The sequence below is a fragment of the Neodiprion fabricii genome, chromosome 5, assembly GCF_021155785.1.
Source record: "Neodiprion fabricii isolate iyNeoFabr1 chromosome 5, iyNeoFabr1.1, whole genome shotgun sequence".
Lineage (NCBI taxonomy): Eukaryota > Metazoa > Arthropoda > Insecta > Hymenoptera > Diprionidae > Neodiprion > Neodiprion fabricii.
The window spans coordinates 27,959,666-27,977,428 of record NC_060243.1 but is presented as its reverse complement, the minus strand read 5'-3'; the positions used below and the strand labels follow the sequence as shown (position 1 = coordinate 27,977,428).

At 40.0% G+C, this 17,763-nt stretch overlaps 1 long non-coding RNA gene across 1 annotated transcript; it reads right to left on the bottom strand.

The window, feature by feature from the left end:
- Positions 1-1,899: 1,899 nt before the first annotated feature.
- Positions 1,900-6,141, bottom strand: LOC124182453. Its single transcript, XR_006870771.1, has 3 exons — positions 6,017-6,141; positions 3,571-3,695; positions 1,900-3,466 (listed from the first exon to the last, which is right to left on the bottom strand). It is a non-coding gene; the product is annotated as an uncharacterized LOC124182453 (long non-coding RNA).
- Between the last annotated feature and the right edge of the window lie 11,622 nt (positions 6,142-17,763).

Below are 17,763 nucleotides of genomic sequence, written 5' to 3'. Positions count from 1 at the left end.
GTACATACTTCTTGTGTATCCATAGAAATTAATTGATGAACAACTAAATGTAATTTATAATTCTTACAAATTACGTTTAGGTAATTTTAAACCCTTTGCATACTTTATACTCGGATCCAACTATTTCGCTAAATCTGCACAACAGTTGAAACGATATGAAAGTTTGAGCCCGAGATTTCAATCATAGTTTCTCATAAAAACTGTACACTTTGACAACAATCTGTATTTTCTCATTAAGAAATCTCAAAGACACTATAATTTGTGAAACAAATTAACAATTCTTTATGAAGAACTATGCATATTTACAATTTTGTACAAAATGATACGAAATGTTTCAGTTTCTGTAGAAATTAGTAGTCGTAGAAATTTTCAGCACAATTTTCCAAAATTTTTTCCATACGGAATAAAAAAAACCATGACAAAAATGACACAGATTTTTTAGGCGTCCTAATTTTCACAGCACTGTTTACATATTATATACAAGAATGGCAACTGTGTATTACAGAATTTCCATAATTTCTACCACTGGTAAAAACAAAGACAAAAAACCCGAATATTCGATACGTATAACACAGGTCAACAAAAGAAAAAAAATTTTCGGCGATTTATATTTGAATGAATAAATTTTTCACTTACAACCTATGAAGTTTGTCTTTGTTTTTTTTTTTTTTTACATCGGTAAAAAACCGGCGAAAGTGTTCGGTGTACGTTACAAACAGCAGGTAGCAGAAGCATCGAAACAAAAACCAAAGCGTATCAAATAAAACAATTTTTGTCCTTCACCGGTAAAGTGTAAAAAAATCAAAATTTGACAACCGGAAAGCCTTCCTAAAAATCCTTACCAACCGTTGGTAATTCCATCTAAATACACATTTCATCCCAACTCCAACGATCCCGCGAATGAGTTACGTTACGCGTTAATTCAAGGTAAAACGATCTTTTGCCAGGTCCTACCTTGCGCTAACGTAAGAAGATATACGGTAGAGGGAGGTGTATATAGTACCTGTGAAGGAAAGCTCACGCACAGACCCACCCACCCACCCACCCACCCACACACACATACAAATACCGAGCTACGTACGTATGCGAGGATGGAATACAAGAGGTTGTATGCGTCGTCGTCGTCGTCGTCGTCGTCGTCGGCGGCGGTGGAGGTGGAGGTGGAGGAGGACGAGAACGGACGGGGATGGACACCTGCACGCCTCTGATTGTATGTAAAGATCCTGCGGAGAGGTCTCGGTTCTTCTCTCACAGCTCGGGTTGGCGCAGCACGGTTGCCGGCAAGTGAGGCGGCGGGGGGAGGGGGGGGCAAGAGGCGCGAGAGAGAGGAAGAGAGCGAGAGAGAGAGAGAGAGAGAGAAAGAGAGAAAGAGAGGCAGGCAGGCAGCGTAGCGAAGCAGAGCGGTGGTGGCGGTGGCTAAGCCAGAGAACTCTAGCCGTGTAGCGGCGGCTAGGTGCCGCGGCGCCGTCGTGATTCAACTCGGTGCGCAGGTGTGCCTCAGACTGGCCGGCGCCTCCCTGGAATGCGCCTCTCCCTCCCTCCCCCTCCTCCTCACCCTCTGTCGTTCCACTCCTCGGCGGAGCAGCTATACATACCCGCCTGTGTGCTGCCGGCGAGGCGGGCGAAGGAGGCGAAGAAACGGCGGCGGCGGCTAAGAGACGGACGGACGGACTCGCCTCGGCGATCTTGCCTCTTGCCTCTTTGCCTCCTGAGGCCTCCACCGGTGGCTCCGCAGGTCGCGGCACGACGACGTCACGTCCTCACGGCAATCAGTGCAGCTGCCCGGCAACCCGGCGAACCGCCAACGCGTTCCCACGGGCCAACCAAAGCGGTTCCTCGCCCGTCCGACGTGTACCATACGTACAAGTTACGTATGTATGTTTTGTACGTACCTACGGCGGTACGACGCTATACGTACAAACCACCGGTATTTCGACTTGTCTGGTTTTCTCGGCAGCGTCAACGGCCTGCACACAACCCGATATTTCACTGACTTTTTTTTTATAACTCCGATCGGAAGTGACGACGTCGCGACGCACGTAATTATCATACGTATACCTGACGTAGGTGGATTATATCTATTTTACGTGGTCGTTTATACACGTTGACTGCAATTTTGTCGTGCAATTTTTATTTTATTTTTTTTCGTCACGAACAACTTGCCGGTGAATCGAAGAGGGGAGATTCTTAAATTGCGACAACGAAATACATACGTATCGATGCAGTATATAGTACGTGTGCGGTAATATACGTCGTGTCAAAGTTGAAAGTAAGTTTCGTTTTTCAATTACAATTGATAAAACTACGTACAGTTTCGTTTATTCGTTGTTTGTAATGAAATAAACAAAGTTATATGCCAAAATTATATGTACTTTCACCTATAATTCTGTTATTTCCGTATGCAATGGAGACCAGGATACGTGTCTTCCACCAGTTTATTTTTACACGAGTATTATGTCTGTTTTCGTTTTCACAAGCATTTCGGTAAATCGAAGGTACTGAGCAAAAAAAAAATTCAACAAATTTTCGACATGAAATAACACCACGGTTTGTAACTCACAATTTACAGATTTTTACAACTTGCATAGGCATACCTGTATACACATATTATACACATACATAACGAAATTCGTACAACACGCGTGAGCGAGTACACGAAACGAAGTTATGTGCTCGTATATATAGGTATAGACCTATACAAGGACCAAATGGGAAACGATCTGCCGCAGCCGGAATTCTCTCGCGAAATTCTTATTCCCTTCGCTACAAATACCTTGTATATATATGTATATATATATATATATAACGTCGTATGCACAAACTGACAATGAAACGAGCTCGGCGACTCTTCTCTGCCAATGCAGGTATTCGGACGTTTATTCTTAGCTCACAATCGGGGGACACACGCCGATTTGAACAAATGGATATTTCTTACGTTACTTTCGCCTGCAAAATTTATTCTGACATTATAAGGTATTTATCTCAAAGTTGTACGCTGTACGTACAATTCATGGTTACAGGACAACTACCAGATTTCAATTAATTATTAGAAGTAAAAACCGATTTCCTGTTCCCCGACATTTGTAAAAAGAATAAAAGCATTGAATCGCGGAAAAAATTTCGGTTTTTCCGTTGCAAAAATTCTTCCGATTACGAGAATTTATGCAAAAGATATATCAAAGAATTTCCTGTGTAGACCATTTTCCTGATTTCCATAACAATTACCAACAAACATGTTATATCGGAAACAATGTGAAGTGAAGCGATCGTACTTGAAATTTCGGCACGCTCTGAAGTCGTTTGAATTTTTTAACGATCCCAACGAAGAGAAGGACCGGTATATTTAGTTGTAAATAAAGCCCAGATAATGCAGCGTCGCCGAGGTTTGAAAAATATCTCGTTATTTCACGACCTCCACCTCCAACTTCTGCTCCCCGCCACCTCTGACCCGCCACCAAAGAACAGTCTGATGCATAGAGAGGAGAACCATGCCCGTATAATAATCAATGCCAGACTGTTGGCGCGTGGTGAAACTGGGTTATATATGCGTATTATAACGCTTCTACATACCCATACGTATAGACGTGGTTGAGTCGCAGACGATGTGACGACTTCGGCCTTTTTGACACGCAACTGTTGTTTACCGCAACCTCTCTTTCACTCCGACCGTCTCTCTTAACGATGGTGATAAAAAACTAAAAATGGAAAAATATAACAATTAGGGAAACTGCACACGTGTGTTACAAGGTAAAGTTATCGTTTATAATATATTTTTTTCCTTTAGTTCTATTTTTTAATATCGCACCGAGTAATGCAAACGTCGATTTGGATTGATTTTATTGAATTTTTTTCTGCACTTTCAATTTTTTTTTTTTTTCTTTGTTCAGCTAAAACATTGCTTGAACGGTCTCAAAATTGCCGAAAAATTCTCAAAGAAATTGTAAGTGCTGTAAAAAAAATGGAGAAAAAAGTCAGCGCATCATGGGCCCAGTCTTGAAATGTTTGAAATAGAAAATATAGTTGTTGAGAATTTGAAAGAGTTCTTATCGAAATCGCTCTCAATATTAATAAATAATTGAGCGGTCGAATAAAAAATTGTGAAAAAAATTCAGTGTACCGTTTCAGAGTTTGGACGATTGGGAAAATTTTTTGAAACAAAATAAGACGTTGGTCGGGCATACGAATGGGATTCCTCGCATGTACGTACACTTACACATGCAGTAAGAATTACTGCCGCCTTGCAGGGAACGAGGATAATTATTCGTTTTAATCAACTGCTGTAACACCGTGCACGAGCTATAACGGGGGTGCAGAATGTGCAGGCGGAGAGAATCTCGTAAGCTGCTATTCGCACCGGCTATTATTACCCGCATCGCATGCACGCATAGACACACACGCACACACACATGGCTATTATACAGCACCTGAATCGCTGCAGAAATCCGTGTGTGCACGTGCATATGTGTACACATATATAACATATATATATATATATATATATAAACTAGAGCAATCGTATAGGTGCTGTTTTATTGTTTGCTGTGCATAAATTAGGTGACATATCTCGGACGGTCGGTTGTTCGGTTAATTAACATTTATCCCGTCGGTGGACAAACACGGTCACACCTCGGAAGGCGATGGTCGCGGTGCCGCGGTCGCAGCACATAGTGTTAAGAGAGAAGACTGGATATTAAAAACAGATGACGAACAATTTTTCTGGCCGGTTTGAACAGCTGTGTAAATATAACAAGATAGACACTCTCCATGCCTCGTATGCGCTCATAACGATCTTTAAACTATTATACACATACAAATACCGATGTATAGGTAAATACGTTTCGATCGCTTAATACGTCGTGATTTTTTTTTTTTAATTTTTTTTTTTTTTTTTAACTCACTCGTACACCCGCCGATGATCTCGGTACGGGGGAGGGAGGTTGGAAAAATTGTCGAGAGTTTGGAAAACTCATCACGTCGAGTTTTACCGGTAACGTGAAAAAAGTCGTTTCAGAGAATTTTTGAAACGTAGAAAAGCGCACGGTGTGATATGAAATTAACTAAAACATGGAATTGCCTGCAGAATTCTGGAGAATCCATGCCTTGCTTTCGTATGCATGTATTTATATTCTTACTCATTCTGACGATTTTATTTCTTGACTTTCCGGTATAATTTTTTCCTTCTGCATTTTGATTTTTCTGTATCTCAACTTTCTACAAAATTTGCAATGTGAATTATTAATTCCGTAGATATTTTTATTTTTCTTATACTCCTGTCGCTGTTGTTACCTAAACGACTGTTTTACAACTTACACGTTATGCGTGTATAAAAGTTATACATATTACATATAGTATGTGTGTATCCCTCGTATGTATTTTATAATATACTCGTTGTACACTGCACGGACGTTGTCGCCTTGGGCGTATAGATAAGATTAGAAATCAGTTACAGACCGAAACTTAACGAGTAAACATAGAACGGAGCGTGCGCCTTCTCGACCATTTTTATTTTTACAATTCACATGTAATTACGGATTTTCTTCTCTCAATCTTATCATATTTTCCAACCAATAATGATCAACTATTAATGAAAAAAATGTTTCGTTACATTTATCGTTTCTAATGTATAATCGAACATTGTATAAAAATTAACTCGAATATTTTTCACCGCGCGTCGAAATTAGAAAAAATAACGACAACGAATAACAAATGAATCAGACTTCTGTGAATACATTTATTACAAAATTCAAACGACAAAAAACCTGAAGAATCGTTTTGATCTATATATAAAGAAAAAAAAAAAAAAAAAGCGAAAAACACTTAAATTTCTTAAATTCCACCGGATTTTCACTATACGACAGAGTTGAAGCCGCGCTTCTTCGCGAATCTTTCCGTACAAAAAGTCCGTTACGTACGGCGGTACGAAGAATTGCGAGTTGTAATGAAAATCGAAAAGAATTCCTGAGAACATAACGAGATACATCGCCTTCGCATTTTCTTAACCGCGATAGGTACGTACAATAAAATTGCGATACGTGGCTGTGACTCTTCGAGTCCGCGATGTTCGTCCGACACAAAACGTCACAGTTGGCAGAGCCTGGCTGGCTGTGAGGGATACGGATGGTAAAACGAGGGAAGGGTCGGTCGGTCGGTCGGACGGTCGGTTGGTCGGCTCACACGTGCGCCTTGCACGTGCACTCCGAAGCACGGCTCTAGCCTCTGGCACGTAATCACGAATGCCAAGATACACCGCTCGAAATAATCCCGCAGAGACTGCGTCGAGGATTCGAGAAGAAGAAGAAAAAGAAAAAGAAGAAAAAAAGGAAGAAGATCGAGCTAAAGAACACAAAGTGAAGGAAAAAACCTTTTCGCCTTATTTTACACATACATGATACCTTAACCATTTATATTTATAATTCAGGTACCGAAAATATCGGATAATCTTCGACGGTATTGTATAATGATATATATGAACGTTGCATTTTATTATTATTATTACTATTATTATTATTATTGTCATTGTTAATGTTGTTGTTGTTGTATACATATATTTGTACAAAGACACGAAATACCGAGTTAAAGGTATAGGAAAGACGACTTGTTCAGCAGATTCGTCGTACGTATTATACTTGGGACGATTTCGTTCCTCTGTCGGTAGGTGATCTCGAGTCGAAACCGGAAGCGCAGTGCCACAGCCAACAACATCGAAGCGCTCTCGTGTTATATACCGAGATATACGTGCGCAAGTGTAAAATACGCTTGGCCATGGATATTACAACATATACACGGTGAAAATATTTGATACATGATTTTTTTTAATTGTCGTTCAAATACGATCACGTCTACGGTGTTCAAATATAGGGTATAGGTATACGACCGACATGCCTTACAGAAAGAAGATGAAGAAGAAGAAAAAGGAGGAAATAAGAATAAGAGGTGAAATAAGATTAACCAAAGAGGCGTACGTCTTTTTAACTCTGCCGCGACGACGGAGACTGTCAAGAGTCCAAGGCGATGCGCGATATGTACAGTAGGTATACATACAGAGTACGTTAATACGTACAATACTTGAATAGAATAATGGCTCAAAGTGTGCATGCGGAGCTGGCCGATGATCGTACCTACCATGCATACGTACAATATACGTAGGAACGAACACATGTCACGCGTAGCAAAAGCAGCTGCGTTGCCGCCGCGTCGCTGCATGGAGTATACTATAATGTGTTATTAAAGTGATCTGAACTTTCAATTGGTTCGAATTTGTCCCAGCTATACAAGCGCGAGAGTGACACCTACACACGAGAAAAGAAATTAACCGAGATACTTGACACAGAGGGAGATGACGAGCGTGTACGTATAAACGGCCGATAATAATCGACGGGCGGAAACAAGAATTCATAACACTCCCGTTCATGCATATGGCATATATATATATATATATATATATATATATATATATATATATATATATATATATATATATATATATATATATATATATATATATATATATATATATATATATATATATAATATAACCTATAAAATATGCATAAAGGGAGTATTTAATATTCGGCGAGTCGCTGCGGGCTCCAGAGCTTGTACAGACAGACGAAATTTTGTGTTTTTCTTACACGTATTACGTACGTTTTAGCTGCACACCGGCGAAACACGCATAAGCTGTAAGTAATATGCGAGTGCCTGCATACGAAGCGACGAGTATCATTACGCCATTTACCGTTTACCGTTATCACGCATACACGTGAAACCTGCATCCGATCCGTGTACACAAAATTCCGTGTTTCGTTTATTATTCTTTTTCCAAATCTCCTCTCTTATTATCGTACCGACTCTTTATAACGCTTCTATACACCTGCATATGTACAGGTTATGCACGGCGTACGTAAGCTGGTGTGTATTAATCCAGTCGGAATTTATGCATATTTGAAATTGCAATTCTTCGATGCCACCATTCCCTTTTTCTAATCAATCATTGTGAGGTGAGGGACGTCGATAGTCTTAATCCGAAATGTCTTCCAAATTGTCCGGTAGCTTTCGGCCGCCATCTTGAATTTATTGAGGAAATTGTTTTGTTTTTTTTTTTTAATAAATCGGCCATTTTCAAATTTTTTACTGAAAATTATCATAACTACGGGACCGTCCGTGAAATGCGGTACCGCAGTTTTCAGCTTCGGCAGTTACTCCGTCGAGTAAATTTACCGTTTCGACGACAAGTTTATTTTCGAATTCAAATAACACGGGCAATAAAAACAAGATCACAAATTGCTCATTTATGAAAGGTAACCTTACTTCGGTGAACGCCCCCTCATTACCATCCGTGGGGTTTTGCTTGCTCCCCCCCTCTCGAACTGACAACGTAGTTTATGGACGACCCTTAGGCTTGTAGAAACTTTAATTCTCCACAACTTCGGATGTAACAATTTCCTATCGAACGATTCATATTTTTCGACTCAAAGTATTGATTCAAAATGGCGGCGGACAAACTACCGCAGAATCTTGTCAAAGTACCCCCTCCTCTGCCAGCTTTCAACGATAAGAAGAAGAAAATAGTGGAATCGAATAATTGCAATTTCAAATGTATGTACTTTCTACATTACACGCATACTCCATATACTATATATATTCCGTTTCCCAGACTGACGTACGAGCGTATGAAACATATGAAGCTGCTATCACGGCGCGGTTTGTGCAGGAGGTATGAGGTGCAGCAGCGGTGTTGCGATGTTGGGATGGGACAGGAAGCCCACGATTAGCCGACGGCTGGCTACCGTAGCGCGTCGAGTGAAGCGAGTGCGACACAGCTGCGCGCACCGAGAGTGTAACGTACCAGACGTTGCAGCAACCGACTCATCAACTCGTCCGCTCTTCGTCCATCCGCTCGGGTTGCCGGCTCCTCGACACCGCAACCTCGTCGTCGCAGCCTCTCTTGTCCGTATACAGTACGTAAGATATACGTACGTACGAGTACCTCTACGGAGACTGGCAGAAATGCGCGTGAAATTGATGAAACGAAGATGAAATTCAAAAGAAACGAGTCGGAACGGTTATATAATACAGTGATTTAACCGGCTTTTGAATAATTTTTGTATTTCACATTTTGCTCGAATCTCTTTATTTGTTTATTTTATTTATTTTTTTTTTTTCCTTGTCGTATTGAACAAATGGTATTTTATGGAAATTTAAATGAGGGGGCGAAAGAAGGTTGTACAATATCTACACTGTGGGAGAAAATATTGGTGAAATCTAATACCACGGAAATATTGTAAAATTATCGTTTATTGTATGATATAGGATCTCGAATTATACCGAAATACTCGACTTTTTCAACATCATTCGAGAGTCGGGAAACTTTCTTTTTATGTCGCACGATACTTCTCCATTAGTAAAACTGTATATATCGCAAACAGAATTTGAAAATGAGGTACATAATTGTCGTAATTGATATACATGTTACGATAATTCACGACACCGTGACCACCTGTACGTTGTGGCGAAGGGAGAGAAAGAGAGAGAAAGAGAGAGAGAGAAAAGGAGAAAGATAAGAGGATATCTACACGCCTATAAATAAATATAATTATAATGACTGCAATATTATACGCTTGTGGAGTCTATAACAGTGTACATAATCGATCGTGTATAAGCACATGCACGCATGTTACAACTTGACGATTCAACGTCGGTGTATAAAAATAAAATCTAACATGTCGACATGCAACGCGCGTTCATCCGGTGCCGGCATACTCGTATTATAATGTGATTGTTGCATACATATAGGTATGTATTGTACGTATACACGAGTTAAATGCCCATTGTGCACTATAAAATCGTACATGTGCACGTATAACGGATATATTATAGGCGCACGCATGCAGCAGGAAGCGCTTGCGATGCATCGGCTCAGCTGACTGAAGCACTACCAGAGGCAAAACTCACGGCTAGACAGCAGGTAGAAAATCGTGTACGTACAACAATTCACCGGCACGCCGTTGACTGCCGGTATACCCTCGATCCGACAACGAAGACAAAAATAGACTTCGATAAAAATTCCATTACATGCGTACCTACGTACGATTTGCAAAACAGTTTCATGAAGCGATCGCCTTTTACCTCCGAGAGCAAAAAAAATCAGATAGCGACGTTTGAAGTAGAAAAAAGATATATAAAAAAAAAACACGCAAGAAATAGAAACAATGATTTGCCGAATTCGATTACCTACTGAATATACCTATGTGAAGTTTATAAATCGCACACTTGAACCAACAAAACCGCGGAATTATCATATTACATGTAACCTGACACTCTACAGGTCATCTTATTGATATCCGTTTTACAATTCTTATACGACTCATCGCTATTTCGACGAAATCAACGATAGCGTCGATCCGTATAAACGTTACGATTATTCCTCAGACGTTGAGATAAATCGTGTAAATAATGATAAATAAACGTTTGTATGTTACGTATGTATAATACTCAATTGCCAAACAACAAAGCGTCGATAAGATACATGCACAAAGTGAATTCCTAACGACTAAATGTTCGGTCTTCTGCCTTAAATTTATTGTACACGCGCTACAATTTGAGAGCAATTATTTGCCAGGGTTACCATCCGTCTAACCACAAATATTTTGGCAGTTTTCCGTGTTTAGCAAAACTGCCAATAACAGCTGTCAAATTTTTTTCTTTCTTTTTCACGTCAGACAGTTGGTCGCCCTGTCAAACAGTTACTACCGGATCCGTAGCGCGTGCGCGTTAAATTTAATCAAACTACACGCACCATGCAGTCGTTAGGAATTCACTATGTACAACGATTATCATCTGCACGGCGACTGCCGATTTTCGAGCCGATTACTCTCTGCAGGGGATAAAAATCCCTAGTATGTAAAATAATCTTTCCGCAGATCGGTATTATATAACGTAACGGGGGATATTTTTACCCTCGCGACAAGACTGCAGGCACCACGTGACGGAACCGAGGATCATCCCTGGGATGCGAAACGAGTGGGCGAATGAATCACACGCGTGTTGCACGGATTTCGAGCGGGTTCCCAGCTCCGCTGCTCTCCCCGTGTACCCAGGTGTCTGGGTCAGCTGTGCGCACTCTCGACGCACCCGACACGGGCCTGAGTGCGTATCTGCATGTGTATGTATCTATGTATTTATGCACGTATGTGTGTAACTTACTGTTTAACACGCGCGTGTCCGTGTATCTTGTAACTTGTACCACAGTGTCTATAAAACCCGGTTGTTATCTTCCTTTCGCGTGTGCAGCGTATATACATGTATAAGGTACAATATATACGATACCTATACACGTATACATTATATCCTGAAAACCATGGTTTCGTCGCAGTAGATGCCATGAAGCTGCTACGAAAACGAGATAAGGGAAGTCCGCTGCATTTATTATACAGTTCCCTCATCACTCCACCCCTCTCTCGTTTTTCTTTTCTCGCCTACACTGAGAAAAATTTCATTTGTTCTAGTAACTAGAAAAATTGAATAAAGCAGGTATCGTTAAAAAAAACTGTTTGAATATCGTTGGAATTACGAAAAACGAGATACGCGAAACGATTTTGCGCTATCGTCGATCCTTTTTTGGTAATTGCAACGCAAAATCAGTTTCTGAGGTTTACTCTACTTTTTCAGTTAAATAAGGCTTTAACGTCAATTTATTGTTGCACAAGCGTTAAATTTTCGCAACATCTGCAAGAAAATCAAGTAACAGTGATCGTAATGAGAAAGAACAGTAACGGGTACTAGACTTTCTGGTAACAGTTACGAAACTAATTTTCATTTTCTACCTAGAACTATATTTTCCGATTGTGGTAAAAAATGAAAACAGTTAAGGACTGAGCGGTAACCGGAACTAAAAATATCTCTCAGTGTATATTTTACGTTAATTACCACGTATAATCTATATCTATTTATTACACGTGAATTTACGTTATATAGATAGGAATCTACCGGTGTAATATGCAGATATAAAAATGTTTGTCGAAATAACGAATGAATAAGTATACGTATAATGTACAAGCTTACATTCAGGTATATATATTGTATTCTAGTAACTTGCGTTAACTAGAAGTTTGGTCAATTTATGTATTTAAGCTTTTTACCAGCACTGTTTAACCATCATAATTTCATGATAATATTATATATATACCGTATAAAAATGTATATTAAACATTTCCTGTTCAATATATGTATGTATATAGTTCGTTAGTATGAATCATAAACTATAATAATCGCTATGAAAAATGTAGGCAATGAAATTGTAAGAGTAAAGAAAAAGAAAACTTTGCAAACAAAACTTTACGATGCCATTGATATAGAGTCACCACGCGAAAATGTGCCTATGTAAATATTCAGGAATCCTATTTGCAAAAATTATGTAAAAGGTTTCGAACGTACCTAATGTGTAGACGTAATACACGTATGTATCATGCACGGTACCTGTACGGCTTATTGTATTACCTAGTTAATGATCTTACGTAAGAGGGCCAATTATTCGACTCTGACGTATATATATATTAATAATGGGTTTCAGATCACTGATTGACTCGCAAACAAGCTTACCACGCGTTATAAAATTAGCGTCAATGATATACGTGCGCATGTATAGATATGTAAATACATAAGTTACATGCGTAAATGTATACGTAATAAGTTAGTAGATTAACCCTTACGTTGCAAACAGGGGTCAATATGACCCCACTGCATCTGTACCGTAAATTCCATATGAAAAACATGCAAGACAATCCGGATTTGCTCAAGAATAAATAATGAAACATCGTAAAAATCGTTAATTCATTTTTTTTTTGTAAATTCAACTTATCTCAGTCAAATAAATACCTTTTTTCATCGCGCAATATGACCATATTTTTTTTGCTTAAATATCAGTATCTCGAGAGTTACTCTCAGTCAATCTTCGGAACAAAATATTGAAAATTCACTAAGTTATGATTTTTCGAATAGAACGGTTCATTTTCCGATATTTTATTGTTTTATGGATGTTTTTTTTTTTTTTTAATTCACAATTTCATCTCGCTAAAGGTATATAACACAGACCTACAACCAAAAAAATTGGACAGGTTTTGTTATACTGTTTCTTATAGATTTTCACTCACTGAAACCCGGTATCCCAGAATTTTTTTAAAATTACTTAATTCCACTTTAATATCACTAGTCGAGAATTGAATTGTATATCTATTTGTTAAAATATGAAAATCTTTCTTATCACACGAGCATGAAAAGTGGGACTTTGCGTAGCTGTTAAGCGAGACGAAAATATCCGATTTCATCTCAGTGTTGTAAAGATAGATTATCACACAATATACTATTCTTATCATTTATAGCCGTTAATCGATCATTACAGATGATTGTTTGCTGAAATTATCAGTAATTTTCACCAATTTCAAACGGATCGTTGATGCATGTTTTTATTAAACGAATGCGTACACATACGTCCCTGCATGAACGCTGCAAGCTAGTTTGAAAGATGCGACGGGGTTGTATGTCGGTAAGTATACATATTAGAACACGAGGCGATCTTGCAAGAGCACCGAAGACACACCTTAATCGGTGCGAAGGCACTTTATGCCTACTCTCAGTCCGTAATTCAGGGATTTCCAACGTTATTAGGCGAGGTTAGCTGGCATAAATGGATGGCTGTCAAATCAGCTAATCCATCGATTGATAGACGTTTATGTGTGTGTGTGTGTGTGTGTGTACATATGTACGCATATATACCGAGTTATACACCGCATACCCATCCGCGAGTATTTTTATAACGTGAAAAATAATCTGTCACGTTGTGCAGCGATTTAAGTCTAATAACATGAACAAACACAGGCCTGTACATATCATACCTGTAACATTATAACACCTGCGTGACACCCAGATGAATAATTTCCTCGATTCTTAGTCTTCGTTTTCTTCTTGACGTCTGCACTTGTTTATTGTACGGACTCCGAGTCCCCCCATCCTATGTAATGTAATAACAATTAATCGATGTTACGTGTATCGAGAAGTAGTATTAACAAATTAAATAGGTATATAATATACACCTATATATATCTACAGAATACGTTGTTGGTATATTAAAAAGAATCGCGGCGTGCGGACATGAGTTTTGATATTAGGCTCACGACGCGTTATAGACGCCACACGTTCACGCACCATGAATCATTCATAAATATCGAGAACGCGTTTGTGAAAATAAAGGGCGTAAGTCGACGGTCCGCCAACACGTTAGACGGGCGAGGCGACAGTTAAATTTCTACCTTTTGATGCTATACGGTTCTGATTTCCCGTCACATTCTTACATATGCATGTTCTATGTATACGCACACGTGTTTCAGTCCTTTTAATATTCATCATCGTCAGCGATACATCATCGTGTTATGTTGTTGGAGAAGAGTTGGAGAAGAGATCGAGGCACGAGCCGAGTCAGCCTCGCTCCTTGCAGCTTTTCGATCCATCACGGATTACTCATTTTTATTTTCCTACTTCCTTGACGCAAGTTTGCATCTGCACGTGTGCGAAGTTTCTCTTCTTCGTCTTCTTCTTGTGTATAATTAGTTTTTTTTTTGTAATTTTTCTTTTTATGGTCCTTTATCGCGCACCTGTATACATATATCACGCATATTATACATAAATACATGATATGTAGAAAATTTTTCAACTACCGCGTAAATCACGGTTTGGTATAAGATATACGCATAGGTATACGTACCGTGTATATACATTTATATGAATACACAGTCGTAAAATTGTTACGCAACTGTGTACACATACGCACCTTATGGATATAATGGAAAAAAAAAGAAAAAAAAATAACATTCTCGGGTGAAACGCTGCAGGTGTTTATCAATGGGAATATTCATTCATATATATATATATATATATATGTATATGTATATATGTAGGACGATAAACATCCGCGGTATATACAGGCTTGCATGTACACTGTAATAATGTGTATAGATGCAGTATAATATACCCTGCATAAACCGGAGGCATGCGATTAAACATACAATACTTATGACATGAACATAGGTGCATACGTGTGTGCGTTTGTGTGTGTATATATATATGTATACATCGATGCACCCCATTAAAAAAGGGGTCAAGAGAAAAGAAAAAGAAATAAAAGGAAATAATCTTATCGCTGGAGCCGGTGTAAACGAAGCCGCGTATAACATACCACAATATCAGACGGTCTGCAAACGAGAGGAAAAAGAAGATATTCGAATCAAAATTGAAACGAAACGTGTTTAACCATGTGAGGCTTGGAAATTGCGGTTATAATGAACGGAAAAAAATAAAATGAAAAATGTTTTAGTCTTCAAGCAGCATATGAATGAGCAGTAATTGTGTGTCTATCGGAAATAAAGGGAATAAAAATGGATTTGAATCTAAAGAAATTCACCAACTTGTAAGATATAATAGAGAAAAATAATATCGGTTATAAAGCCCGATACGGTCAATCACAAATCGCCTAGCGATATAATGCATATCTAATGCATGATTGACATGTGTGCACAGCTATTGCACCTCTGTTGTACCTTACGCACACGATACGACGTGCATAAACTAATTAAGTAATAACGCAATTCCTATACCAAGGCATACAGCAGCGATAACGAGGTGTTGGATCGAGGGGAAGTAGAGAAGTGGTAGTAGTAGAACTATCGCTAACTGGGGAAGGCCGCGAGTGTTATAGCTGCCGAGACGGTGAGAAGGCGCGAGTCATTCTCATTCGAGTCAATGCAACGCGTGCAAAGCAAAGGAATCACACACGTCGTTGCGTGTCGTATGGGTTCTACGCTACACAATCGCATGCGCAACACGACGTGGAGTACTCGACACGCGTGTTTATTATACCTCGCGTATGCTCGCATGCAGAGCGAAGCAAGCGTCATAGGAGTCTACATGCACGGCACGCAGGGTGCACGTATGTATGTACACTTGGGGGCAATGAATCTGAGACAGCTAATTTTTTACACTAGACAGTTATGTTGGCAACACAGGGAAACCTGCAGCGCCACAGTCGGCCGAGCGCGAAACTAACTCAATCTCAATAAACATAACATAACCCATGACCGTCGAATCTAACCTTAGAATACCACGGGGATAATGCCACATAATGACTTGTTGGATTGACACGTCAACGACGGTCATGGGTTATGTTATATTTATTGAGATTGAGGTGGTTTTGTGCTCGGCCGACTATGGCGATGTAGGTTTGCCTGTGTTGCCAACTGTCTAGTGTAAAAAATTAGTCGTCTAGATTCATTGTCCCCAGGTGTACGTATATATATGCGTCTGCGTAAACCTGCGACGCGTTTTCCCCGCGTAGATAGGTAAGGTATAAGGTAGGTAGTTAGGTATGTGAGAGGAGAGCGTCACGTCGCGCAGAGTGGTTGCCGATCGCCACTGGCTGGCGCCGCCGGACGTTCGACTTGGCCTCCCCCCTTCGCCGACCGACCTTCTTCGGCATTCCCCTCACTCGTCCAGGGACCCGCCCCGAGGGCATCAACACCCCCGACTAGCAAAGGATTAAAGCGCGAGCTGCGCAGCCTCATTTGCTGTAACAGGTCGATATTTTTAACGAGCCGATGGTGTTGCGTGTACCGTTCTTCTTCTGTTAATTACCAGACTCGACGGTGCGTTGAAAAATCGCCTGCAATAAGTTTTGCAAACAGTTTCTTATTTCTCTGGATTATAGGTGTGATGTATGTACAGTAAAATACGTAAATGCCTTGATTTTCCGACTAACTTGTTTTTGATCCGAAACAAAAAGCAAGTTCAATTCTATATGAATTATGTGAGAATGACTGTCGAAGCAGCTGACGTGAGAAAATGGAATGCATTGTCGCATGATTCGTATATAGTCGAATTGGCATTTTTTTTCGGACAGAAAACAAGTTAGCCGAAAGGTCAAGGCATTTATTCATTGTACCGTACAGTAGTATTCATTAATGCCTTCCCCTTCGGACTAACTTGGTTGCGGCCCCAAAACAAAATGCGATTTCGCTTGTATACGAATTATTTGATAATGATTGTCGAGGCAGCTGACGTGAAGAATGAGATGCATTGTCATATAATCCGTATAGAACGGAACTCGCATTTTGTTTCGGACCGAGAACAAATTAGCCGGAAAGTGTACAATAATGTTCATTAATAGGTTCCCGGTGGCTCGCTATTCTTTTGGAATCAATACTGGAACGAGGTTCATTCCTAAGCAAATTTTACATGCTAATAAATAGCGACGCAAGTGACTGGATAACAAACGATACGTTCATCACGCATGAAATTTCTATAAAAAGTAAAAGCGTTTCGGTTTTGTTTCCAAAACAATTGTGAACCACTGGGAACTTATTACGAACGGTCAAACGTATACCGTCCATAACCATAAACGATAGAAATTTGCAAATGACGATATAGACGGTAAACTGGGAAGGGAAAATCGAGCGACCGTTTACGGGCGAGTGAACGATTCGCAATTAGCTCGAAGCTGCGGCACAAGCGCCGGTTCGATGCCGTCGCTGGCATTGCACGAATACGTTTATGTGCGCCTGTGTGCGCGTAACTCGTGCAACGATTGCGCCGTTGAAGAAGTAAAGGCGCGGTACGGCGACACGACGTTGGCGGCGTCAGGCATTCGGCGGAGGGCGCGGGGAAGGGTAACGGGCCAAAGGGAGGGAGGCGAGTATATAAACCCGAAGGTGAGGGGCGGAG